This window comes from Aquarana catesbeiana, linkage group LG03 (genome assembly GCF_042186555.1).
Source record: "Aquarana catesbeiana isolate 2022-GZ linkage group LG03, ASM4218655v1, whole genome shotgun sequence".
NCBI classification, from domain to species: Eukaryota; Metazoa; Chordata; class Amphibia; order Anura; family Ranidae; genus Aquarana; species Aquarana catesbeiana.
Window position 1 is genome coordinate 6,053,365 of NC_133326.1, and position 27,124 is coordinate 6,080,488.

Consider the following 27,124-nt stretch of genomic DNA (forward strand, 5'->3'; position numbering starts at 1 on the left):
TACTGTTACATATGTGGGACAGGTGTTTTTACTGTGTGGGCACAGTGTTTTGGGGACACTATTTTGGGGACATTGTGTGTTTACACTGTGTGGGGACACTGTGCAGGTGATCAGTGTGTAGAAAGCTGTAAAAAACAGCTCATACTCACTGATCACCGGCTGGCTGCAGCGATCCCCTCTCCTCTCCTCACTGACAACTTCCGTGTGAGGAGAGGAGAGCCGATCGCCTAGGAACCAGCTCTCTGTTTACATCACATGATGGCTCTGATTGGACACAGTCGTCATGTGATCAGGAGGGCCAATCACAGAGCCCTCCTGCCGATCGGAGATGCGCCATGTCCGGGTGATACGAGCGCATCAGGATCGAGCTGCTGCGAGGGCACGCGCACGCGTGATTCCCCTCCTTCTGAGGGACGTTCCTGAACATCCACTCAGCTCCCTCCCGGCCGTATATGGGCAGTTGCCGGGTGGGAGGTGGTTAAAGTATATGCAAGAACCCAAATCCAATACAAACCTTGGATTGTGAGCATAATTAGTTCCGAAAACATGTTTGTAATGCAGAGTACTTGTATATCAAAGCGAATTTCCCCATAAGAAATAATGGAAACTCAAATGATTCGATCCACAACCATTTATTCATAAGTCCTTCAGTTTATAGTCCATATAAAAAGATTATAGTCATGTGATTGGTTGTGTAACCATAAAATGTCCATCTACAAATAGAAGCTCCACAAGGGGATTAGAAGAAATATCCAGCAGGAGCTCCAGAGTATAAAAGAGAAGAGCGGCGCCTCTAAGTGTAGCAATATGGTTACATTTAATGAAGGTCCAACATTTAGCAACTCACATGGTTAATGAGGCACATCTAAGTATGGAGGCATCCGGGGTAAAGCTGTCCACACAGACCATCCCCCGCACCGCCGGCTCTCACCGCTCTCAGTCAATAATAATTTTTTCACATTTTTTTCACATAATTTTTCTTGATTTGTTTATATATGAATCGCTGTCACATTAATAGTGTATAAAAACACTTTTTTTGGGTTCATATACATTGTATTACTATATACTTTGGATGCACGGTTGTCACTTTATATGACTCTGTATGTAATGCAATCCTGGTATTTAATACCCCTTTAGGACCCTTCTACTGTTCGTGAAATTTGACTGACCACACCCACTGTTTGATGTGATTTGGAGGGTGTGTGTGGGGGGAGGGGATTTTGGGGGCTCGTGGTTGAGTTCCAGCGCCTATTGTTTGAGAAAAAAAGCCCTGATTACAACTGAGTATAAAAGAGAAGAGAAGTGTAGCAATATGGTTACATTTAATGAAGGTCCAACATTCAGCAACTCACATGATTGATGAGGCACATCTAAGTATGCAGAGTAAAGATGTCCACATAGACCACCCTCTGCACCGCCATCGACGTCGTCCCTTCCACGAGCGGTTCAAGCCTCGCTATCAGATCACTCTACCCTGCAGTAGAGCGATCTAAAAGCTGGTTCCCGTTTGCTGTGACTATTTTTTAAGTTTTTGATTTGCAGTTCCCAGTGTGCTGTGACTATTTGCAGTGGAGTTTTTAAAGCGGGATTCCACTGTCTCTAAGTTGGTTTTTTTTTGGCACAATGACATATATTTATATTTAGGAATAAGTAACTCACGTATTCCGATTTTCAAGATCTTTGCTGTCCGATTTCTCCATAAAATGAAACGTATAAAATATGCTCTTCATGGTTTTCATCTTGCCTGTGGGCATGTGAAGCCCACAGGCATCCTCTTCCGGGGTACGGTGCTGCTGATCGACCAGCATGCACCGCCCGTTCTATTCAGGATCTCGCGCATGCGCAGTAGAGGGAAATCGGAGCGCCGTCAACAGCTCCGGTTGCCATCACAACGAGCGGCGTCGTAGGAAGTCCCGCCCCGTTGTGATGGCAACGGAGATAAGCAAACACAAAAGGAGGATCAATGAGCGAGACATAGAGGAGAGAGCGGCGCTGGAGTTTGAGGAAAGGTAAGTATAAAAATCTCTTGTTTAATCCTGATAACATAGGATTTTTTTCTGTTGCATTCTCTTTGGGCACAAACATATGGAACAGGCGGCCGCGCTGACTCCTGGGAACAATGACACAAGCTCCCAGGAGCCAGTGCGGCTTACAGGAAGGGTCGGTTCACACTGGGGCGACTTGGGATCCGACTTGTACGCCCTCAAGTCGCCCCAAGTTGCCCCAGAAATAGATTCAATGGGAGTGAACGCTAGCGTCTTAATAGACACTACTGAAGTCGCTCCAACTTCAGAGCGTACTCCCTGTACTACTTTGATCCGACTTGGTAGGCGACCTGTACCATAGAAATCAATGGAAGTCGCCTCCAAGTCGGATCTCTCTGTAAAGTCAAGCGACTTTGCAGGGAAAACCCCTCCCTCCCCCCCTCCCTCCCAGAGAGCTGATTGCCCTGTGATTGGCCACAGCCGAAGTCGCCTGTCATGGAGGCGACTTCAAGTCGCCTTGTAATTTGCTGAAGTCGCGCTGAAGCCGCGTTGAAGTCGCGGTACAAAGTCGCGCTGAAGTCGTGTTGCCCCAGTGTGAAGTGAGTAATTAGCCGCTCTGGACACGCCCCTAACCGCAGCCTGTGCTTCCTGCACAAAACAAAGACAGCTTCAAGAACAAAGGTAAAGCCTGTAAAAAAAAAAAAAAAAAGTGCCGTTTTGTCATTAGGACATTGCGGTAATCAGCTGCAGTTAGTGTAGGAAAATTGGGTGGAGCTCCGCTTTAAGCGACTTTGAAAAGACTTTTAATAAATCTATGTTACACATCTGCACCATGGAGTCTCCCTCGTTTTGTTCCCATTGAGGGGTTCGTTTTCCTGTGGATGATCCAAGGGAGATAATTAACCCTCCCCTCCGCTGTTGTGGAAAGCAGTGATTAATACAGAACAGAAAGTGCCCGTTTGCTGATCGGTTGAAGTGGATGAGGACATCTCCCGGGATCGACAATCCAGGTGGCAATCACTGAAGCCGGCAGGCTAATGCAACAAGCCCATAAGATCTCTACGACTTGAGATCCATCTGATCCGGTAAGCGGTTATTTTTACCATATCTCTGAGCGGGAGGATCATTGTTTTATTCCAATTAGAAGATTTATGAGCCATCATCAGCATAATATATTTCTATGTGGACTTTTTTGTTTAAATTTTATACAGGATAATCAATGGGGATAAGTTCTCACTGATAGACTGTTTCTTAGCACGAGTTTGAGGTGTGGAGTGGATGCTACATTGTTGCTGGTCACAATTTTTGCAACATTGTGGTTTGTATCACACTAGCACAATTTCAGGTGGTACTCACAGTACAAATAGGGATATATTTGTATATTCTTGGTTTAACAACGATGTTAGAAGCACGTTGGTACACTTTTTTAGATTGGATACAATAATAATTTTTTCACATTTTTTTCCACATAATTTTTCTTGATTTGTTTATATATGAATTGCTGTCACATTAACCACTTCGCTACCCGCCCATAATCAAATGACGGCCTGAGGTGGGATCTCCCTGGGTGGCCGTCATATGACGTCCTGGGCTTCCCGGCCCTCTAGGGGGCACGCGATTGCCCGTTAACCGGTCCGGACCGTGGATCTCTGTGTGTAAACACAGAGATCCACGTCCTGTCAGGTGAGAGGAGAGCGATCTGTGTTCCCAGTACAGAGGAACAGCGATCAGTCTCCTCCCCTTGTGAGTCCCCGCCCCCTACAGTTAGAATCACTCCCCTAGGAAACACATTTAACCCCTCCCCGCCCCCTAGTGGTTAACCCCTTCCCTGCCTGTCACATTTATACAGCAATCAATGCAATTTTATAGCACGGATCGCTGTATAAATGTGAATGGCCCCAAAAATGTGTCAAAAGTGTCCGATGTGTCCGCCATAATGTCACAGTCACGAAAAAAATCGCAGATCGCCGCCATTACCAATAAAATAAATAAATAAATAAATAAATTTTTAAAACGCCATAAATCTATCCCGTATTTTGTAGACGCTATAACTTTTGCGCAAACCAATCAATATACGCCTATTGCGATTTTTTTTACCAAAAATATGTAGAAGAATACGTATCGGCCTAAACCGAGGAAAACATTTGTTTTTTTTTTCAAAAAATTGGGATATTTATTATAGCAAAAAGTAAAAAATATTGTGTTTTTTTCAAAATGGTCGCTCTTCTTTTGTTTACAGCGCAAAAAATAAAAACCGCAGAGGTGATCAAATGCCACCACAAGAAAGCTCTATTTGTGGGGAAAAAAGGACGTCAATTTTGTTTGGGTACAACGTCGCACGACCGCGCAATTGTCGTATAAAGTGCGACAGCGCCGAAAACTAAAAATTGGTCTGGGAAGGAAGGGGGTGAAAATGCCCTGTATTGAAGCGGTTAATAGTGTATAAAAACACTTTTTTTGGGTTCATATACATTGTATTACCATATACTTTGTTTGGATGCGCGCTTGTCACTTTATATGAATTGTTTTGGGTCTTTTTTGTATTTTTGACTTACACGAGCAGCTGCACCGATTACCGATTATTGAATTTTGTATGGTTAGCGCAAGAATTTCTTTTCTTTATATTACATACAGAATGCAGAGTTCGGGGGGGTTACATACAGAGTGCAGAGTTCGCGGGGGTTACATACAGAGTGCAGCGTTCAGGGGGGTTACATACAGAGTGCAGCGTTCAGGGGGGTTACATACAGAGTGCAGCGTTCAGGGGGGTTACATACAGAGTGCAGCGTTCAGGGGGGTTACATACAGAGTGCAGCGTTCAGGGGGGTTACATACAGAGTGCAGCATTCAGGGGGGTTACATACAGAGTGCAGCATTCAGGGGGGTTACATACAGAGTGCAGCGTTCAGGGGGGTTACATACAGAGTGCAGAGTTCAGGGGGGTTACATACAGAGTGCAGAGTTCAGGGGGGTTACATACAGAGTGCAGAGTTCAGGGGGGTTACATACAGAGTGCAGCGTTCAGGGGGGTTACATACAGAGTGCAGAGTTCAGGGGGGTTACATACAGAGTGCAGAGTTCAGGGGGGTTACATACAGAGTGCAGAGTTCAGGGGGGTTACATACAGAGTGCAGAGTTCAGGGGGGTTACATACAGAGTGCAGAGTTCAGGGGGGTTACATACAGAGTGCAGAGTTCAGGGGGGTTACATAAAGAGTGCAGCATTCAGGGGGGTTACATACAGAGTGCAGAGTCCAGGGGGGGTTACCTACAGAGTGCAGCGTTCAGGGGGGTTACATACAGAGTGCAGAGTTCAGGGGGGTTACATACAGAGTGCAGAGTCCAGGGGGGGTTACATACAGAGTGCAGAGTTCAGGGGGGTTACATACAGAGTGCAGAGTTCGCGGGGGTTACATACAGAGTGCAGCGTTCAGGGGGGTTACATACAGAGTGCAGAGTTCAGGGGGGTTACATACAGAGTGCAGCATTCAGGGGGGTTACATACAGAGTGCAGCATTCAGGGGGGTTACATACAGAGTGCAGCGTTCAGGGGGGTTACATACAGAGTGCAGCGTTCAGGGGGGTTACATACAGAGTGCAGAGTTCAGGGGGGTTACATACAGAGTGCAGAGTTCAGGGGGGTTACATACAGAGTGCAGCGTTCAGGGGGGTTACATACAGAGTGCAGCGTTCAGGGGGGTTACATACAGAGTGCAGCGTTCAGGGGGGTTACATACAGAGTGCAGCGTTCAGGGGGGTTACATACAGAGTGCAGCATTCAGGGGGGTTACATACAGAGTGCAGCGTTCAGGGGGGTTACATACAGAGTGCAGAGTTCAGGGGGGTTACATACAGAGTGCAGAGTTCAGGGGGGTTACATACAGAGTGCAGCGTTCAGGGGGGTTACATACAGAGTGCAGCGTTCAGGGGGGTTACATACAGAGTGCAGAGTTCAGTGGGGTTACATACAGAGTGCAGAGTTCAGGGGGGTTACATACAGAGTGCAGAGTTCAGGGGGGTTACATACAGAGTGCAGAGTTCAGGGGGGTTACATACAGAGTGCAGAGTTCAGGGGGGTTACATACAGAGTGCAGAGTTCAGGGGGGTTACATAAAGAGTGCAGCATTCAGGGGGGTTACATACAGAGTGCAGAGTCCAGGGGGGTTACATACAGAGTGCAGCGTTCAGGGGGGTTACATACAGAGTACAGAGTTCAGGGGGGTTACATACAGAGTGCAGAGTCCAGGGGGGGTTACATACAGAGTGCAGAGTTCAGGGGGGTTACATACAGAGTGCAGAGTTCAGGGGGTTACATACAGAGTGCAGCGTTCAGGGGGGTTACATACAGAGTGCAGCGTTCAGGGGGGTTACATACAGAGTGCAGCGTTCAGGGGGGTTACATACAGAGTGCAGCGTTCAGGGGGGTTACATACAGAGTGCAGAGTTCAGGGGGGTTACATACAGAGTGCAAAGTTCAGGGGGGTTACATACAGAGTGCAGCGTTCAGGGGGGTTACATACAGAGTGCAGAGTTCAGGGGGGTTACATACAGAGTGCAGCGTTCAGGGGGGTTACATACAGAGTGCAGGGTTCAGGGGGGTTACATACAGAGTGCAGAGTTCAGGGGGGTTACATACAGAGTGCAAAGTTCAGGGGGGTTACATACAGAGTGCAGAGTTCAGGGGGGTTACATACAGAGTGCAGAGTTCAGGGGGGTTACATACAGAGTGCAGAGTTCAGGGGGGTTACATACAGAGTGCAGAGTTCAGGGGGGTTACATACAGAGTGCAGAGCTGTCACTTGTGAACACAGAAACCGGACTTCTATGTTTACAAGTGATTGTGGTCAGCAGCCCCCCCCCCCCCCCCCAAGGGTCTGAGCCAGAGGTGGTGGAACCAAGTTCCCCCTGAAAAAAAAATGTGGCTTGTCTTGCAGAACGCTCTCAAACCAAGGTTTTACTGTATATTGAATAATACCGGTGCTTAGACTGGGTGGCTCCATGTACAGTACCGGGTTCAAGTCCAAAGTAATGTGAGAGCTTCCCTTACAGCTCTGTTCCAAACACCCCTGGAAATGGTGACAGGGCACCATGAAAGGGCAAAAAGTGGCATGGGAGTCCAGTCAACGGGGGATCTTTTCTGGTAGGTTACCTGGCAGAGCGGTACTCTTGCAGACTACCATTCCATTAATAAAATGTATCCTCCAGGCCCTAGTGAAATAATAAATACACTATATTACCAAAAGTATTGGGACACCTGCCTTTACACACACATGAACTTTAATGACATCCCAGTCTTAGTCCGTAGGGTTCAATATTGAGTTGGCTCCGCCCTTTGCAGCTATAACAACTTCACCTCTTCTGGGAAGGCCGTCCACAAGGTTTAGGAGGGTGTCTATGGGAATGTTTGACCATTCTTCCAGAAGAGCATTTGTGAGGTCAGGCACTGATGTTGGACGAGAAGGCCTGGCTCGCAGTCTCCACTCTAATTCATCTCAAACGTTGTTCTATTGGGTTGAGGTGGAGGCCAGTCAAGTTCCTCCACCCCAAACTCGCTCATCCATGTCTTCCTGGACTTTGCTTTGTGCAAAAAAGCCCAGCTAAAATAGTGCAATATTATATAGGAAACCTTGTCTTAACCGAAGAGTTTGTTGCCTCATTGAGGTTGTAAACCCTTCCAAATACCCAGTGAAGTGATACACAGAGATTAAACAAATCCTCATACATACGTTGTACCTGTTTATCTGCAGCTCTCGCTCCTCTACAGCCTCCTAAAGCAAACATTTTACACAGCATTCCTAAGCTCCAGAAGGCGGGGGGTGGGGTGGGGGGCGGGGATATGATTTTACACATTGCACAGCATAGAGCAGGGAGCTGAGTGTAATCTGAAACCTGGGTGGAGAGAATGAGGACACCCCCCCCCCATGCAGTCTCATAGGGAAACATGCACAGCTACGGCTGTCAGTCACCTGCTGTGTGTTGGAGGGGGGGTGGGGCCATCTCCCGGGATTACACGTTGTCGGCATAACCTGTCAGAAGTGACACATGCAGATAGCAGAGGAACTAGACAGCAGACAGAAATCACCGTTTGGGAGCTTTGGGTTGAGGCCAGTACACACTATAGAAGGATGTGTTTTGTTCATTTTTCCTTTCAGAGGTTTACAACCACTCAGTGGTACCAGGGTCGCAAAGGTTGCACTTACCACCGGGCCCTGGCATTTTGCCTCTGTGGAGGGGCCCCCAAGAGGGAAGAAAGGGGGCCCGCCGCAGAACATGGGGTCGGTCCACACTGCTGCAACCTCGAAGTCCTGCGACTTGCTTGTGATTTCCTTTGGACTTGCTTGCGACTTTTGCAAATTTAACTTTGCAGTCTAGGGCACTCAAAACCGCACCAAAGTCGCAGAAAAGTCGTTGTTCTGGATTCTTTTATAGATAGGCGACGCCTATCCTCATATTGATTAGTGGTTCCAAATTAATAATAACTACTGCAGTAGGGAACAGACACAAAAGATACGCTCCGCATCTTTCCATGATAACTATTCTGCTTTATTATGACGCAATAGAAGGTTTTTATACACATGATTACGTAGGTATCACATTAATATTACAATGGTACTCAGTGGCGGCCCGCCCATAGAGGGTGTACGGGCGTCGCCTCCCCTATCCATGCGATCTACATATCAGTGACGCCGGACTATGGATTCCAATGCTGGGTGGGTTTGTTTTTTTTTAAGCACTGGATTAGAACCAGAGGCTCTAATAGGCTTCAAAAAAAGGGTGGCCTTGGAGCGTAGAGCATTGCGCTCCGATCTCACCCTGTTGTGTGACGATAGCGAATGAATTTTCGCTAAGTTCCTCCCCTCCAATCACACAAAACACAAGCTTGAGGAGCCGCCACGGCCCACACTCCAGGAGAGGGGGAGAGGGCACCGCAGCCCCACCACACGAGCGGGTAAGTGCCGCGCCGCCTCGGCGGGAGGGGGTGTGTGTGCTGTTAGTGCCACCCCACTGGGGGATGTTATTTGTTTGCCGCCCCCCCCCCCAAAAGAAGAACCAACCAGCCGCCACTGATTGTACTTTTATGGTAACAAGGGACGTAACATAGGCAGGCTAATTCTAATCAGTACTCAAAAAGAATAGAAACATGTAATGAAAACATTATTAGTGCCGTGTGCAATGCATACAAAATACAATACAATTCTATACAGAACTTACAAATTTCCTTTACAATCTCCCCTCTTTTGATCAATATTTTGATCACTAACCATACCTGCTATCACCTTTAACCACTTCAGCCCCAGAAGGATTTTCCCCCTTAATGACCGGGCCATTTTTTGCAATACGGCACTGCGTCACTTTAACTGACAATTACGCGGTCGTGCGACGTTGTACCCAAACAAAATTGATGTCCTTTTTTTTTTTTAACCACAAATAGAGCATTCTTTTGGTGGTATGTGATCACCTCTGCGTTTTTAATTTTTTGCGCTATAAGCAAAAAAAAGAGCGACAATTTTGAAAAAAAAGCAATATTTTTTACTTTTTGCTATAATACATATCCCAAGAAAATAAATATATATATAAAAATTAAATTTCTTCCTCAGTTTAGGCCGATATGTATTCTTCTACATATTTTTGGTAAAAAAAAAAAAAAAATCACGATAAGCGTATACTGATTGGTTTGCGCAAAAGTTATAGCGTCTACAAAATAGGGAATAGATTTACGGCATTTTTATTATTTTTGTTTTTGTGTTACAATATTTTTTATTAAGAAGAATAAGATAGAATACATAAGTAAGTATATATAGATATGTTGCATAAAATAACATCAATCAATATACAATTAAATATATATATATATATATATATATATATATATATATATATATATATATATATATATATATATATATATATATATATATATATATATATATATATATATAATTTATATTTATTTATTTTTACTAGTAATGGCGGTGATCAGCAATTCTGATATAACCTCAATCAATATACAATTAAATATATATATTTATTTATTTTTACTAGTAATGGCGGTGATCAGCGATTTTTAGCGGGACTGCGACATTGCCAGATCGGTCACCTAACTGACATTTTTGACACTTTTTTGGGAACCAGTGACATTATTACAGTGATCAGTGCTAAAAATATACACTGTCACTGTACTAATGACACTGGCAGGGAAGGGGTTAACATCAGGGGGCGATCAAAGGGGTTAAATGTGTTCCCTGCAGGTGTGTTCTAACTGTACGGGGGATGGGCTGCCTGTGAAAACACACAGATCCGCCTTCCTGCATAACAGAAACACAGGATCTGTGTGATCTCCCCTGTCAAAACGAAGATCTGCCTTGTTTACACAGGCAGATCCCCGTTCTGTCACTGCGGAGAAACGATCGCGGGTGGGCTGGCGGACATCCATCTCGTGTCCTGCTGCTGCGTCTATTGACACAGACAGCAGGACTCGGCCCCGCCCCTCCCCCCCGGCTCCCACGTCATTGGATTTGATTGACAGCAGCGGGAACCAATGGCTGCGCTGCTATTAATCTATCCAATCAGGACACAAGACCTTGGCTGGAGCTGCTGCGCTCGTTCCCGGGGCGGGAAGGACCGGGTTTAGGTAAATAAAAGGGGGGCTCTGGGGGGGGCGGCTACACTAAAGGAGGTTTTTCACCTTAATGCATAGAACACATTAACCCCTTCCCATCCCGCGTTTAGTGATATGACGGCCGCAAGGTGGGTTTCTCATCCTGGGCGGCCGTCATATGACGTCCTCGGCTTCCCGGCCATCTAGAGGGCCCGCGTAACTCGGGGGCCGATGCGCGTGCCCGGCGGCCGCGATGTCCACTGGGCACCCGCCATTGCTTGTCACAGAGCAGGGATGTGGATCGGTGTGTGTAAACAGATCCGCGTCCTGTCAGGGGAGAGGTGACAGATCGTGTGTTCCTTGTATATAGGAACATCGATCGGTCACCTCCCCCAGTCAGTCCCCTCCCCCCCACAGTTAGAATCACTCCCTAGGTAACACATTTAACCCCTTGATCGCCCCCTAGTGTTAACCCCTTCACTGCCAGTGACATTTATACAGTAATCAGTGCATTTTTATTGCTCTGATCGCTGTTTAATTGTCAATAGACATGTGCAATTCGTTTAGCTCTGAATTAGTTCTTTAACAAATTTTGACAAATTCGTTAATTCAGAAATTTCCGAATTTCCGAATTTTTCGAATTTCCGAAATTTTGAATTTCTGAACTTTCGAATTTCAGAATTTCCGAAAAAAAGCAAAAAAAAATCGAATCAAACGAAAACCAACAAATTTTTTGTCAGTGCACATGTCTAATTGTCACTGGTCCCAAAATAGTGTCAAAAGTTGTCCAATTTGTCCGCTACAATATCCCAGTCCTGACAAAAATCGCAGATCGCCGCCATTACTGGTAAAAAAAAAAATAATAATAATAATAAAAATGCCATAAATCTATCCCCTATTTTGTAGGCGCAAACCAATCAATATACGCTTATTGCGATTTTTTTTTACCAAAAATATATAGAAGAATACGTATCCGCCTAAACTGATGAATAAATTAGTTTTTTATATTTTTTGGGGGGATATTTATTATAGCAAAAAATTAAAAAAAATCATTTTTTTTTTTAAATTGTTGCTCTTTTTTTATTTTATTTTTTTTAATAGCACAAAAAATAAAAACCGCAGAGGTGATCAAATACCACCAAAAAAAGCTCTATTTGTGAGAGGAAAAAAAATGATCAAAATTTCATATGGGTACAGCGTCGCGCGACCACGTAATTGTCATTCAACTGATGAAAAAATTATTATTTTTATATTTTTTGGGGGATATTTATTGGACCTGTATTATAGCAGAAAGTAAAAAAAATAAATTTCTTTTCAAAATTGTCGCTCTTTTTTTGTTTATAGCGCAAAAAATAAAGACCGCAGAGGCGATCAAATACCACCAAAAGAAAGCTCTATTTGTGGGGGAAAAAAATGATCAAAATCTCATATGTGTGACCGCGCAATTGTCATTCAAAATGTCACAGCGCCGAAAGCTGAAAATTGGTCTGGGCAGGAAGGGGGTGAAAATGCCCGGTATTGAAGGGGTTAAGGGTGAAAAATCATGGAGGGTTTACAACCCCTTTAAGATGGCACCCATTGATATTAAGGTGTTTTTGACTTGTCATGCGACCTTATGCGTCACAAGTCGCATGATAAGACGAGGCAGAGTGAGCCAGGACTTATAAAGGGCCCCACAACTGGACTATAGGACCCTAGGATCAGTGAGAAGGGCCCCCCCGGGACCGATGGAAAAGGCCCCACAACTGGAGTATAGGACCCTAGGATCAGTGGGAAGGCCCCCCCCCCCCCCCAGGGCCGATGGAAAGGGCCCCACAACTGAAGTATAGGACCCTAGAAACAGTGGGAAGGGCCCCCCCCCAGGACCGATGGAAAGGGCCCCACAACTGGAGTATAGGACCCTAGGATCAGTGGGAAGGGCCCCCCGGGACTGATGGAAAGGGCCCCACAACTGGAGTATAGGACCCTAGGACCAGTGGGAAGGGCCCCCCCCCCGGGACCGATGGAAATGGCCCCACAACTGGAGTATAGGACCCTAGGATCAGTGGGAAGGGCCTCCCCCAGTACTGATGGAAAGGGCCCCACAACTGCAGTATAGGGCCCTAGGCCCCCCCCAGGACCAATGGAAAGGGCCCCCCCAGGACCGATGGAAAGGGCCCACAGGACCAATGGAATAGGGCCCCACAACTGGAGTATAGGACCCTAGGATCAGTGAGAAGGGCCCCCCCGGGACTGATGGAAAGGGCCCCACAACTGCAGTATAGGGCCCTAGGATCAGTGGGAAGAGCCCCCCCCCAGGACCGATGGAAAGGGCCCCACAACTGGAGTATAGGGCCCTAGGATCAGTGGGAAGGGCCCCCCCAGGACCGATGGAAAGGGCCCCACAACTGGAGTATAGGACCCTAGAAACAGTGGGAAGGGCCCCCCCCCAGGACCGATGGAAAGGGCCCCACAACTGGAGTATAGGACCCTAGAAACAGTGGGAAGGGCCCCCCCCCAGGACAGATGGAAAGGGCCCCACAACTGGAGTATAGGACCCTAGGATCAGTGGGAAGGGCCCCCCAGGACCGATGGAAAGGGCCCCACAACTGGAGTATAGGACCCTAGAAACAGTGGGAAGGGCCCCCCCCAGGACCGATGGAAAGGGCCCCACAACTGGAGTATAGGGCCCTAGGATAAAGGGCCCCACAACTGGAGTATAGGACCCTAGAAACAGTGGGAAGGGCCCCCCCCAGGACCGATGGAAAGGGCCCCACAACTGGAGTATAGGACCCTAGGATCAGTGGCAAGGGCCCCCCCGGGGCCAATGAAAAGGGCCCCTGGGCCAGGCCGGGGGGGGGGGGCTCTTCATGGTTTCTTACAACGAGGCCCTGAAGGTTCTAGTGATTCCGCTGCAACCACTTAAAATTTTGCGACGATCGTTCAGCATTTGCCCAACTTTGCTGAAAAAAGGAGAAGAAATCAAACAAAATAATAAAGAGAAGTGCGAGTGTGTGATATATAATTAATAGAAATTAATAAGAGTCTCTTAATGACACGCTCACTTTAAAAATCCTCTTTTTTCTAATAGGTAATAAATGCTGACAGATTACACTAAATAGAAATAAATTAAAAATAATAAAAAAACAATATTAGTAGAGAGGAAATCGCTTTTCTTCGGGCGAATATGCGACTTCACGTTCAGATGTATAATGTATTTTATAATTGAGATTTAATATATTTCATTAAGTATACACTCTCAGGGACACCACCATCACAATGCATATTAGGCTTTTAATAATTCATTTAACAAGATCAACATCCCGATTTCAGACATTATTCATCATTGTTCCTTTTGTTGTATTCAGCAGAAAAAAACAAACAAACAAAAAAAAAAAAAGATCCCTATGGAGCGGAAATATTTTTCTGTAATTGGAAACACTAAAGTTTCCCTGTAAATAAATAAAGCTGAGGCGCGAAGTTGGCCGTTTGTTAAGGAATTAAGCGCACGGTTCCATGATACCTGTGAGGTGCGGATTCAAGAATTCATCGATCATTTGTGGTGGGCGTCTCATCCTTCCGAAAACGATAGCCAAATTTATAAAATGGGGGGGAGGGGGTCATGTCCCCTCCTAACAACCATGCCGACTAACCTGCGTCTGAAAAAAAATGTGGATTCCCACCTATTTCAAATAAGTACCCCATGTGATGTAATATTTTTAGGACAGGTTCTCTTTCATGAGATGTCAGGGACCTATTAGACCCCTGATGGCTCATCTGAATTTCACTGAAGCTAATGGAGCGCAGATTGTGCCCCATTAGCTTCTTCCCTGGCCACGTGGGATGAGGAAAGTGTCACCAGAACTGGAAGAAACATTTTAACTTTGGTACCTAAAATTTGTCCGGCTTTGTATAACCCAACTGACTTTCATTAAAGGAAAAGTCCAGCCTGAGCTCGTTTGGCTGAGCTTCTCCTATGGATCACAGAAATGCAATTCATTTTGCACTCCTGTGACCCGTTTGCAGCAGAGAGCGGACTGGAGTCAACTCTCTGCTGATGTAACAGGAATCAGTCCAGGCACCGCGTCATCCCGACAATAAAGTCTGGATCCGCCAGGTGCCTGGACAGACGCCCATCTCAGCCTCTCAGATGAGACAAGTCCTTTATTAAAAAAATAGCTCTGAGCTGTCTTCTCCTGCCGCCGTTTCTCACGTCGCCGTCTTCTCCCGCCACGTCTCTTCTGCCGCCGTCTTCACCCACCGCCATCTTCTCCCACTGCCGTCTTCTCGCACTGCCATCTCTCCTGCCGCCGTCTCTCCCATCGCCGTCTTATCCCACTGCCGTCTTCTCCCGCCGCCACCTTCTGCTGCCGCCATCTCTCCCGCCATCTTCTCCTGCCGCCGTCTCTCCTGCTGCCATCTCTCCCACCGCCATTCTCTCCCACCGCCATCTTCTCCCGCTGCCATCTCTCCCGTGGACGTCTCTCCTGTCGCCGTCTTCTCCCATCGCCGTCTTCTCCCGCTGCTGTCTTCTTCCACTGCCGTCTCTCCTGCAGCCGTCTTCTCCCGCCGCCATCTCTCCCGCCGTCTTCTCCTGCTGCCGTCTTCTTCCGCTGCCGTCTTCTCCCGCCGCCGTCTCTCCCGCTGCCGTCTCTCCCGCTGCCGTCTCTCCCGCCGCCGTCTCTCCCGTCACCGTCTTCTCCCACTGCCGTCTTCTTCCACTGCCATCTCTCCTGCCGCCGTCTTCTCCCGCTGCCGTCTTCTCCTGCTGCCGTCTTCTCCCGCCGCTGTCTCTCCTGCTGCCGTCTCTCCTTCCGCCACCTTCTCCCACCGCCGTCTCTCTCGCCGCCGTCTTCTCCTGCCGCCGCAGTCTCTCGCCGCCGTCTTCTCCTGCCGCTGTCTTCTACCGCTGCCATCTTCTCCCACTGCCATCTCTCCTGCTGCCATCTCTCCCGCGGACGTCTCTCCCATCTCCATCTTCTCCTGCTGCCGTCTTCTTCCACTGCCGTCTCTCCTGCTGCCGTCTTCTTCCGCCGCCATCTTCTCCCGCTGCCGTCTCTCCCGCTGCTGTCTCTCCTGCTGCCGTCTCTCCCGCTGCCGTCTCTCCCGCCGCTGTCTCTCCCGTCACTGTCTTCTCCCACTGCCGTCTTCTTCTGCTGCCATCTCTCCTTTCCTGCCGCCGTCTTCTCCCGCTGGCGTCTTCTCCCGCTGCCACTGTCTCTCCTGCTGCTGTCTCTCCTTCCGCCACCTTCTGCCACCGCCGTCTCTCTCGCCGCCGCCTTCTCCTGTCACCGCCGTCTCTCGCCGCCATCTTCTCCTGCCGCCGTCTCTCCCGCTGCGTCACTCCCGCTGCCATCTCTCCTGCTGCCGTCTCTCCCGCCACCTTCTCCTGCCACCCTCTCTCCCACCGCCATCTTCTTCCACTGCTGTCTTCTCCCGCTGCCATCTCTCCTGCTGCCATCTCTCCCGCCGACGTCTCTCATGCCGCCGTCTCTCCCATCGCCGTCTTCTCCCACTGCCGTCTTCTTCCACTGCCGTCTCTCCTGCCGCCATCTCTCCCACTGCCGTCTCTCCCGCTGCCTTCTCTCCCGCCGTCTTCTCCTGCCGTCATCTTCTCCTGTCGCCGTCTCTCCCGCTGCCGTCTCTCCTGCTGCCGTCTCTCCTGACGCCACCTTCTCCCGCCACCATCTCTCCCGCCGCCGTCTCTCCCACCGCCGTTTTCTCCCGCTGCCGTCTTCTCCCGCTGCCATCTCTCCCGAGGACGTCTCTCCCATCGCCGTCTTCTCCTGCTGCCGTCTCTCCCGCGGACGTCTCTCCCATCTCCATCTTCTCCTGCTGCCGTCTTCTTCCACTGCCGTCTCTCCTGCTGCCGTCTTCTTCCGCCGCCATCTTCTCCCGCTGCCGTCTCTCCCGCTGCTGTCTCTCCCGCTGCCGTCTCTCCCGCTGCCGTCTCTCCCGCCGCTGTCTCTCCCGTCACTGTCTTCTCCCACTGCCGTCTTCTTCTGCTGCCATCTCTCCTTTCCTGCCGCCGTCTTCTCCCGCTGGCGTCTTCTCCCGCTGCCACTGTCTCTCCTGCTGCCGTCTCTCCTTCCGCCACCTTCTGCCACCGCCGTCTCTCTCGCCGCCGCCTTCTCCTGTCACCGCCGTCTCTCGCCGCCATCTTCTCCTGCCGCCGTCTCTCCCGCTGCGTCACTCCCGCTGCCATCTCTCCTGCTGCCGTCTCTCCCGCCACCTTCTCCTGCCACCCTCTCTCCCACCGCCATCTTCTTCCACTGCTGTCTTCTCCCGCTGCCATCTCTCCTGCTGCCATCTCTCCCGCCGACGTCTCTCATGCCGCCGTCTCTCCCATCGCCGTCTTCTCCCACTGCCGTCTTCTTCCACTGCCGTCTCTCCTGCCGCCATCTCTCCCACTGCCGTCTCTCCCGCTGCCTTCTCTCCCGCCGTTACTCCTGCCGTCATCTTCTCCTGTCGCCGTCTCTCCCGCTGCCGTCTCTCCTGCTGCCGTCTCTCCTGACGCCACCTTCTCCCGCCGCCATCTCTCCCGCCGCCGTCTCTCCCACCGCCGTTTTCTCCCGCTGCCGTCTTCTCCCGCTGCCATCTCTCCCGAGGACGTCTCTCCCATCGCCGTCTTCTCCTGCTGCCGTCTTCTTCCACTGCTGTCTCTCCTGCCGCCGTCTTCTTCCGCCGCCGTCTTCTCCCGCCGCCGTCTCTCCCGCTGCTGTCTCTCCCGCTGCCATCTCTCCCGCTGCCGTCTCTCCCGCTGCCGTCTCTCCCGCTGCCGTCTCTCCCGCTGCCGTCTCTCCCGTCACCGTCTTCTCCCACTGCCGTCTTCTTCTGCTGCCATGTCTCCTCTCCTGCCGCCGTCCTCTCCCGCTGCCGTCTTCTCCCGCTGCCACTGTCTCTCCTGCTGCCGTCTCTCCTGTCGCCACCTTCTCCCGCCGCCATCTCTCTCGCCGCCGTCTTCTCCTGCCGCCGCCGTCTCTCGCCGCCGTCTTCTCCTGCCGCCGTCTTCTCCCGCTGCTGTCTCTCCTGCTGCTGTCTTCTCCTGCCGTCGTCTCTCCTGCTGCGTCACTCCTGCTGCCATCTCTCCTGCTGCCGTCTCTCCCGCCACCTTCTCCTGCCACCGTCTCTCCCACCGCCATCTTCTCCCACTGCCGTCTCTCCCACCGCCATCTTCTCCCACTGCTGTCTTCTCCCGCTGCCATCTCTCCTCTCTCCTGCTGCCATCTCTCCCGCCATCGTCTCTCATGGCGCCGTCTCTCCCATCGCCGTCTTCTCCCATCGCTGTCTTCTCCCACTGCCGTCTTCTTCCACTGCCGTCTCTCCTGCCGCCATCTCTCCCGCTGCCGTCTCTCCCGCTGCCGTCTCTCCCGCCGTCTTCTCCTGCCGTCGTCTTCTCCTGTCGCCGTCTCTCCCGCTGCCGTCTCTCCTGCTGCCGTCTCTCCTGCCGCCACCTTCTCCCGCGGCCGTCTCTCCCGCAGCCGTCTCTCCCACCGCTGTTTACTCCTGCTGCCGTCTTCTCCCGCCGCTGTCTTCTCCCACTGCTGTCTTCTCCCGCTGCTGTCTCCTTCCTTGCTGCGATTACCCGCTATAAAAAAAGCTGCTCTTCTTCTGTGGCTGTCTTCTTCCGTTGTGTTGTCGCCAGAGGCAGGCTCTCCGGGTGATGTCATTGGATGGCCACACCCCATGGCTATATAAGAGATGCCAGACAGTGGGTGACAACACAACAGAGGAAGACAGCCACAGAAGAAGAGCAGGCAGAGCCCCCCCAAAGCACTCATCCCTCTATGTTGAGGGCATGCGGCCTGGTATGATTCAGGAGGGGGGTTGCTGGTATAGACCTGGGGGGGACCCCATGTTGTTGTTTTTTTTGCCGGCAATTTATTTTTTTAACATTCAGTTGTCAGCGGGAAACCTCTCTGACAGCTGATGACTCATCGGTTGTTAAGGATGCAGCGGCTGGCTTCCTGGCCCCCTCCTTAGCAACCAACTATATACAGTGTGTTTAACCACTTGCCGACCAGCCGTCATCATTATACTGCGGCAGGTCGGCACAATCCCGCGAACCGTCGTAGTTATACGATGGCTCCTTTAAGAAGGATAGCAGGCGCGTGCGCCCACGAGCATCGGCACTGCGGGGGTGCCAAAGCTCGTGACCGGCGGTCACAATGACCGCCAGCCATGCGCGATCACGGGCACGGGAGGCAGAACAGGGACGTGTGTGTGTAAACACACAAATCCCTGTTCTGTGAGGAGAGGAGAGAGAGATTGTGAGTTCCTACGAGCTGGGAACCACGATCTGTCATCTCCTATAGGCAGTCCCATCGCCCTACAGTTAGAACACATACTAGGGAACACAGTTAACCCATTGATCGCCCCCTAGTGTTAACCCCTTCCCTGCCAGTGACATTTATACAGTAATCAGTGCATTTTTATATCAATGATCGCTGTATAATTGTCAATCATCCCAAAAATGTGTCAAAAGTGTCCGATGTGTCCGCCATAATGTCGCAGTCTCTGTAAAAATCGCAGATTGCCGCCATTACTAGTAAAAAAAAAATAATAAAAATGCCATAAATATATCCCCTATTTTGTAGACGTTATAATTGCGCAAACCAATCAATATACGCTTATTGCGATTTTTATTACCAATAATATGTAGAATACGTATCGGCCTAAACTGAGGAAAAAAAATTGGTGATATTTATTATAGCAAAAAGTACAAAATATTGTGTTTTTTTTTTTTTCAAAATTGTTGCTCTTTTTTTGTTTATAGCGCAAAAAATAAAAACCGCAGAGGTGATCAAATACCACCAAAAGAAAGCTCTATTTGTGGGGAAAAAAAGGATGTCAATTTTGTTTGGGTGCAACGTCGTACAACCGCGCAACTGTCAGTTAAAGCGACGCAGCGCCGTATCGCAAAAAATGGCCCGGTCATTCAGCAGCCAAATCTTCCGGGTCCGAAGTGGTTGAAGAGAAAAAAAAAAGTAAAAAGCAAAATGCATGAAAACTGCATACAAAAACGAGGGTTTAAAAACGCAAAATGCACTGAAAAACGCAAGTGCAGCCGCATAGATGTGAACCTAGACTTAGACCTAAAGCCAGCCATACATCACACAACTTTCTTTCCTTTCACGTGTTGAAGAAAAGAAGATCACTCGATTCCCCCAGCAACACAGACAGTATTGATGGGGGGGGGGGGGAATCCCTTCCGCTGTGCTAGATTGACTTCAGTACAACCAGCCTGCCCATAAAGGCATCAAAATTCGGCAAGTTCCTGCTCAATCCGTCTACGGCCGGCCTGAGTTTGCTTTGTTGGCGGACTCCGATGCCCCGTACACACCATCAGAAATTCTGCCAGCAAAAGTCCGATGTGAGCTCTTGGTCAGAAATTCCGACTGTGTGTACGCTCCATCAGACTTTTGGAAAAAGTTCAGATCGGAAATTCCGGTCGTCTGTACCAGTTCCGACGCGCAAAATTCCTACGCATGCTCGGAAACAATTCGACGCATGCTCGGAAGCATTCATTTTCTCGGCTTGTCGTAGTGTTGTACGTTACCGCATTCTTGACGGTCCAAAGTTCCGAGAACTTTTGTGTGACCCGTGTGTATGCAAGCCAAGCTTGAGCGGAATCCCGTCGGAAAAACCATCCAAGATTTTTCTGACGGAATTTCTGATCGTGTGTACGGGGCATTAGAATATCGATACTTTGTAACTATTTTCTCTTTCCTTTCCGGCCTCCTGTGTTTGGTCCTGTAGGAGGCCCGTTCCCATGTCCATTGACGGCGCCATGTGTACGTTGGACCTTTTTTTTGTCTCCAGGTGGGACAACCATCCGGAGTAATCCTTCCAATAAAAAAGAGGTTATCTGGCTGAGTGCTTCCTTTGAAACCCTCAATAAAAGAGAAGCCTGTGTTATTGTTGTTATCTCAGCTGTGTCTGTGACTTGGAAGAGCCGGACTGGGAATACATGAAGTATGCCGCCTGGGGTGGGGGGGATTGTGGAGGAGGGGGGGGGGGGGCTTGTCTTTCTCTTCTACCTACATGTTATTCTAGCGATAAATCCATGTGACAAGCTTGAACTTTCCCAATTGACATGTTTACAAGGAAAGTCCAGCTTTGACAGGAAAATTACGCATATCAATCACTTAGCGAAGGCTTTAATGAATGGCCTACCCCCCCCTCCCCTCCCTAATCTACCCCCCCTCCCCTCCCCCCATCCCACTTCTCTGCCCTCCAGCTGATTAACCCTTGGGCTGCGATAACACTTCCCTCTGACATTAGAAAAGGATCTACTTTATACACTGAAAAAAGTAAAGGTATACATTGTAAGTATTTAAAACAACATGTCCCCCCCCCCCCCCGCCCAAAAATCCCGATAACACACAGGAAGCTGTTATATACAATGTAACGTGTCAGTGAAATGAGTATTGGCTATGAAAAACAATTCAATCCACCCGTAATGAAGAGTTTTAGTAATGTGCTTTGTAAAGTGTTCTCACAGTGATCTCCACGAGGCGCCTATTCCGGGGATGGATCAGGAACCAGAAGACCTGGAGAAAAACAGGTTTTTTATTTTTTATTCTTTATGTTGAGGAATCAGCATGACAATGCAAAATTCTAATATTCCTTATAACAACATAATAGGGTACAATAAGTGAGACGCTACGAAAAATATGGAGAGGGCCCATGGACCCAATGAATACAAACCTAAGCTAGGTGGCCACGCCACATGTCCCACCTACTAACAAGGCGATACTGATCCTTCATTTATTTATTTTTTTAACTTATTTTATGGGGGCTAAACATCGAACCCCAAGTCAATGGAAGAAGAAAAAGAAAAGATTGGGGGGGGGGGGGTTGTCAGGGAATAAGCCAGGGAAGATTTGCTCATTAGCCAATACCCAACATGGCCACACCTGTTTGTGCAGAAATACACGCACACGTAATGGGAACAAACGGGCGCATACTTGTGCACACCAGCGTACACCACCTGTACTAATTCTGGTGCCCTCTGGCCTTTAAAAGAATGCCTGATGCTCACAGACGCCAATGACTGGTCTTTAGCTTCCTGTTACCCTAAGTCAGGGTGGGCAACCTCGGCCCTCCAGCTGTGGTGAAACTACAAGTTCCATGAGACATTGCAAGACCCTGACAATCACAGGCATGACTCCTAGAGGCAGAGGCATGATGGGATTTGTAGTTTCACCACAGCTGGAGTGCCGAGGTTGCCTACCCCTGCCCTAAGTGCTATTGCTTCTGAATACCGGTTACCAACCCAGCTTGCTCTTGGATACCTCCTGGTTTTGACCTCGGCTTGTCCTTTGATCTGCTTCTGCTTCCTGTCATGTGTATGTCCTCGGCTTTTCCACCGATCTGCTCCTGACTCCTGTCCTGTGTATGATCTCGGCTTTTCCTCCGATCTGCTCCTGACTCCTGTCCTGTGTATGACCTTGGCTTTTCCTCCTATCTGCTCCTGCCTCCTGTCCTGTGTATGACGTCAGCTTTTCCTCCAATCTGCTCCTGCCTCCTGTCCTGTGTATGACGTCAGCTTTTCCTCCAATCTGCTCCTGACTCCTGTCCTGTGTATGACCTCAGCTTTTCCTCCTATCTGCTCCTGCCTCCTGTCCTGTGTATGACCTCGGCTTTTCCCCCGATCTGCTCCTGACTCCTGTCCTGTGTATGACCTCAGCTTTTCCTCCGATCTGCTCCTGACTCCTGTCCAGTGTATGACCTCGGATTTTCCTCCGATCTGCTCCTGACTTCTGTCTTGTGTATGACCTCGGCTTTTCCTCCGATCTGCTCCTGACTCCTGTCCTGTGTATGTCCTTGGCTTTTCCTCCTATCTGCTCCTGCCTCCTGTCCAGTATATGACCTCGGCTTTTCCTCCGATCTGCTCCTGACTCCTGTCCAGTATATGACCTCGGCTTTTTCTCCGATCTGCTCCCGACTCCTGTCCAGTATATGACCTCGGATTTTCCTCCAATCTGCTCCTGACTTCTGTCTTGTGTATGACCTTGGCTTTTCCTCCAGTCTGCTCTTGACTTCTGTCCTGTGTACGACCTCGGCTTTTCCCTGATCTGCTTCTTTCTCCTGTCCTGTGTATGACCTTGGCTTTTCCTCCAATCTGCTCCTGACTCCTGTCCAGTGTTTGACCTCGGCTTTTCCTCCGATCTGCTCCTGACTCCTGTCCTGTGTATGACCTTGGCTTTTCCTCCAATCTGCTCCTGTCCTGTGTATGACCTTGGCTTGTTTGACCACATCTCTGATCTTCTACCTACTGACCTCCAGCTCTCTGACCTTTGCTACCATCCCTAACTACATCTCCATTTTGTGGTACTTACCTGCTGTGACCAGCCTACTGCACTTACCTGCTACAACCTGCTGTGTGTAGTCTGCAGAACCACCAGTTCTCCTGGGTCCCGCTGCTCCTGTCATCGGGTATCCAGCAGGGAGTCTCCATACCAGCATCTCCTACCTGTGACACAGCCGGAAATCTCTGCTTCTTTTATTCCCTGTTTCCACTTTCAGGGACACTGAGCACTTAGCCGCAAGGAGATCCTTCTCAGCATTTCAGCTTCAGGACCAAGAACGTGACAAATTTAGGAAAACCCTCCCAACACCCTCAGCCCATATTCCCATACTGTGGTTGGTTTGAGAGGGCCTACCTATTACTGTTTCGAAGCAAGAGGTGTTGAGAAAAGAAGTTCTCTTCCGCTGCATAACACATATTATGTGCAATCCTTATCAGAAATTGAATATTTCCAGCCCAGCCAATCAACATCCTGAAGGTCATCACAATTCTGCAAATGTATGGTTAGCCTGTTACACAGTTTGTTGGAAACCTTTGGAATGGGTTAGAGTTAGGGCAGCCTACTTAGGTTAAAGTAGACTTAAACCATCCATACCTAGATTGACATTCAGCCGGTTCAGCAGGGACAGGACGAATTTTGGTTGCAATAATATTTTTATTGAATGTACAAAATGAGATCACAAAGTCAAGCCAACATATTGTACAGTAATACACAATGAAACATAACATATGATACGCCATTCACCAAATTACCAATCTGTGTCAGAAATTAAACATCGTAACACCAGTGCACTACAGTTCTGATGTTGTGCCTGGAGGAAAAGTTAAAGAGTGTTTTTAGGTTCGTCTCGATCGGATGAATTTCGATCCATGTATTGGCAGGGTGGTAGATCAGCTTCTGTAAACCCACCCTGTCATATTTTTGCCACTCGATCAGAACTGCAGGCTATACCTTGCAGCGCTGATCAGTGTATTCTAACGGCGAACAAGTCTCCCTGCTGTCAGAATACATAGGGGGTGATTTACTAGGCAAAGGCCAAACTGCGCTGTGTGTGTCCATGGATACACACAGCCCACGTTAGAAGCATGCCCGCACATGTGCACCAATAGCACACAGCTTGATTTGGCAACACACGCAGGAGAAGAGGAGCAGACAGCACCAGCAGGGGACCCCAGAAGTGGAGGTCAGGAGCCACTCCTGTGCAACTTTGCACACAGCAGGTAAGTATAAAATCTTTTTTATTTTAATTGATTTTACATTCGCTTTAAAGTCAGTGCTCAACAGTGCTGCAATCTACAATTCTAGTCTGCCGAAGTTCTAATTATTGGCACAGAGTCTCTTTTGTCACATACCTTGGTTGAATGCCGAGCTGACAAGAAGGCTTCCCTTGTGGCTCTGGTCCGAGCACCCCTGAATGTGGTGACAAAGGTACAAGGCTCAAAGTATCATGGGTGCCAGTAGTTGAGTAGAAGGTGAGACCACCCTAGGAAAGGATTGTAATTGGTAGACCACAGGATGGCACCTGAGATATGAACCTTGGAGACATGGTCAAAGCAAGTCAGGGTCATACACGGTTAGGCAAGAGGAAGCGTAGTCAAGTAGTAGGCTGAGGTCAGTACTTGGGAAGTAGGCAGTGCGTTAGTACCAGTCCTAACAGTGCCAGGAAGATCCTTTGATCTCTGACATTGGCAGGAGGATCCTTTTGAGTTCTTTGACATTGCCAAGAAAATCCTTTTATGTCTATGACATTGCCAGGAAGATCGTTTGAGTTCTATGACATTGCCAAGAAGATCCTTTGATCTCTATGACATTGCCAGGAAGATCCTTTGATCTCTATGACATTGCCAGGAAGATCCTTTCAGTTCTATGACATTGCCAGAAAGATCCCTTGATCTCTAATGCCCTGTACACACAATCGGACATTCCGACAACAAAACCGTGGATTTTTTTCCGAAGGATGTTGGCTCACACTTGTCTTGCATACACACGGTCACACAAATGTTGGCCCAAAATTCCGAACGTGAGAACGCGATGACATACAAGATGTACGACGAGCCAAGAAAAAGGAAGTTCAATAGCCAGCGCGGCTCCTTCTGCTTGATTCCGAGCATGCGTGAGCTTTTGTGCGACGAACTTGTGTACACACGATTGTTGGCGGAAAATTTGAGAACCTGCTAGCAAACATTTGTTGGCGGAAATTCTGACAGCAAATGTTCGATGGAGCATACACACGGTCTGACAGACAACACAGACAACAAGCTCACATCCATTTCCCTTTGGAAAGTCCGACCGTGTGTACGCGGCATTAGACATTGCCAGGAAGATCCTTTGATCTCTATGACATCACCAAGAAGATCCTGTGATCTCTATGACATCACCAGGAAGATCCTTTGATCTCTATGACATCGCCAGGAAGATCCTTTGATCTCTATGACATCACCAGGAAGATCCTTTGATCTCTATGACATCACCAGGAAGATCCTTTGATCTCTATGACATCACTAGGAAGATCCTTTGATCTCTATGACATCACCAAGAAGATCCTTTGATCTCTATGACATCACCAGGAAGATCCTTTGATCTCTATGACATCACCAAGAAGATCCTTTGATCTCTATGACATCACCAGGAAGATCCTTTGATCTCTATGACATCACCAAGAAGATCCTTTGATCTCTATGACATCACCAAGAAGATCCTTTGATCTCTATGACATCACCAGGAAGATCCTTTGATCTTTATGACATCACCAAGAAGATCCTTTGATCTCTATGACATCACCAGGAAGATCCTTTGATCTCTATGACGTCACCAGGAAGATCCTTTGATCTCTATGACATCACCAGGAAGATCCTTTGATCTCTATGACATCACCAGGAAGATCCTTTGATCTCTATGACATCACCAAGAAGATCCTTTGATCTCTATGACATCACCAGGAAGATCCTTTGATCTCTATGACATCACCAAGAAGATCATTTGATCTCTATGACATCACCAAGAAGATCCTTTGATCTCTATGACATCACCAGGAAGATCCTTTGATATCTATGACATCACCAAGAAGATCATTTGATCTCTATGACATTTTTTTTTTTTTTGAGGATCCTACACTATGGCAGTGTGCATAGTGTTTACAGTTTATCAATTTGACCCCTAACCATTAGAAGATCCAACAAAAGTTCTTAAAAACAAAGATTTTTTCTGCAAAATTCTACAAGCGTTTGTCCAGCTTGTCAGCCCCCTATTACCAATATCTGCCTATAACTTACACTCTGGTAGGCAGGTCATATAACGGCTGGTTATGGCTTCTCAGCAGAATAAGCTCCGGGGTATGCTGATGTTTTATCACATAACTGTTCCATCGATAGAACAGCCGGGAAAACGGTTACTAATAGTTCTACCATAAAACAAGAACATTGTGCCTCATGTGAAAGGACAGAAAGCGATGAGCAAAGCGCAATAACCCAAATCATCCAATCAGCAGTTATCCTTCATTGTCCCGACTCTTCTGAAGCCAAGGTGATATCTAACGGCTTGCTATGGGTTATTTCCTCGTACACATGGTGGCTTCTATAGGCATGGACATCTTCAATTAAAGAAAATGTGTCTCAAACCTGGAGCTTCGTATGATGGAAAATAAGCAGAGGTTACCTTCAGTGAAAAGCCGAGCGTCAAAAAAAAAGATGGGTAGATAAAGAGTAGACGCGTGCGGTTCGTCTCGTTCCGAATCGAAGTTCTGACAAATTCTTCATCAATAGTAAGGAATTTGAATGAATCCGAAACAACGAAAATTTGGGCTGAAATTCGAGTTCGAATTGGTTTTGGAATCGAATTTGAATTTCAGACGAGAATCAAATAGAATAGAAAGGAATAGAATAGAAAAGAATATAATAGAAAATAATTATGTAAAAAATGAAAAGAATAGAATATAATAGAGTAAAACAGAACAGAATAAAGGGATAGTTTAAAAAATAAGGGAATAAAATAGGAAATAAAGGAATAAAATAAATAATAGAAAAAAATAGAAATTAAAGGGATAGTTTAAAAAATAAGAGGATAGAATAGAAAATAAAAGAATAGAATATATTTGAGTAAAACAGAACAGAGTTCAAAATAAAAGAATAGAAAAAAATAGAAAATAAAGGGATAGTTTAAAAAACAAAGGGATAACAAGAAAATAAAGGAATAGAGTAAAACACAATAAAATAGAATAGAAAATAAAAGAACAGAATAAAATAGAATAGA